The sequence below is a fragment of the Pseudomyrmex gracilis genome, unplaced genomic scaffold, assembly GCF_002006095.1.
Source record: "Pseudomyrmex gracilis isolate BER0280 unplaced genomic scaffold, ASM200609v1 scaffold_243, whole genome shotgun sequence".
Lineage (NCBI taxonomy): Eukaryota > Metazoa > Arthropoda > Insecta > Hymenoptera > Formicidae > Pseudomyrmex > Pseudomyrmex gracilis.
The window spans coordinates 107,150-108,894 of NW_018020827.1; positions in this window are offsets into that span (position 1 = coordinate 107,150).

Genomic DNA, 1,745 nt, shown 5'->3' on the forward strand with positions numbered 1-1,745 from the left:
GAAAGTGAGAGAAAGAACGCGAGAAAGAGAAATGCGCAAGCGTGCTTGAATGTTCACCGCATGCGCACAAAGCAGCCGGAGAGAGAGGCTACTATATTGTCTGCACCGTAACATTGAGCTTCAGGTCGGCACCGTACTAGCCAGGGTTGGGTAGAATTGACTAATCGTATTGATCAAATCAGCCAATTGACCAGCGTGATTGGTCAATTCTACGAAATCTATACCTTGCGTTTGCGCTTGCGATCAATGTAGAACGGGCTTTTAAGAGGGTACTGGATATCGACTATAGAAACCTGTAAATCGACATTTTAGAAACCTAAATTTCTCTAATTTTCAATTTTGTGTACTGCATCACATGAAAAATGTTTCTACAGAAGCAAATAAATATAAAAAACTACATAGTGCTCTTGACAATGGGTATAAAATGCTTTTTTTTTCATTCACATAAATAGCATATGATAACCTATCTGCCATCACGAGAATCGCTTTTTCTCGTCAACTACACATTCCAATCATAATCGAAATGTCTTACAGCCAAGTTTTTCACTTCTAGATAAGTTTTCGATAACTTTATCTAGAAGATATCTCCCAAAATTGGTTCTCCTTGTTGGTTCTCAAAGGAATTTATCCAGAGGATAGCTATCGAAAGGTATGAAGAAATCGGTCGTGATTCTTTTTAACTTCTCATCTATGCCTACCCAGCAAACAAAATGATGGCAACGTGCAGGCATTATGCTTTCCATGGCGTGCTGTCTCTGTGACTGCCAGATACAGGTCCATCTGGGAGTTCCAACGTAACCGTCGTCACGGAAGTATCGTTTCTCGGTCTTCTTCAATCGACAACATAATTTTTAGATTTTAAGCAAAGCATAGCGTATGTTTTGCTATAGTAGTCTTTGTATCTACGTTCTGACATAGACTGGCGCTTTTGCCATAATGTTCTTTATATATTCTTTTGACTTAGACTGGCGTATGGACTAGTTAGTTTCGGTCCGAAGAGCCATACTTGCACCAAACCAAACCAGGTCCATCTGGCAAGAATCGCGACGACACGTTATGCTCAACACTCTATGCGAGCTTTGTGTAAGCAGAATGCACTTCAGAATGCCGGCATCATGCAAACACACAAGTCTTGATCAGTACTAAATTTTGCTTTTAGATTAGGTTAGATTAGGTTAGAATTTTTCAGTTAAAATATAAATAAAACAATTTTAAAAATATTTCTTTATTTAAGTCCCTTGCACAATGGAAGGAATAGCGATAGCGATAGAAATAACACAGTTTTTAACACAATTTCAACTCGCGTCGGAAATTTTATCGCTATTACTTATTCCGATTTTCTGATCTGCATTGATACATGTGTATTTTTGTATGTTATATTCCGCTGTTCCTACCTTTATTTTTAAATATAAACTCTTTAAAACTTTTGTTATTTCTATCGCTATTGCTATTCCGTCTATTGTGCAAGAGGCTTTAGGACCTAGCAAACATCACGTGTCAGCACGCCGTGAAAGCATGCCATGTGAACAGAGATGCCAGATCGCGCCGGACAGCATCGAGAGTATCGAAGCGGGGTATCCCCACCGCCTCGATGCTGTCGTACGCATACAAGCGAGAGGCTGTGTTCAGTTAAGCAAGATGGAACGAACTAATGCAGGAAATGAAGGAAATACAGGAATTGGAACTAATGAAACTAATGAAACTAATGAAAGAAGTGAAGATAGTGAAAAAAAAGAAGGTTGGCT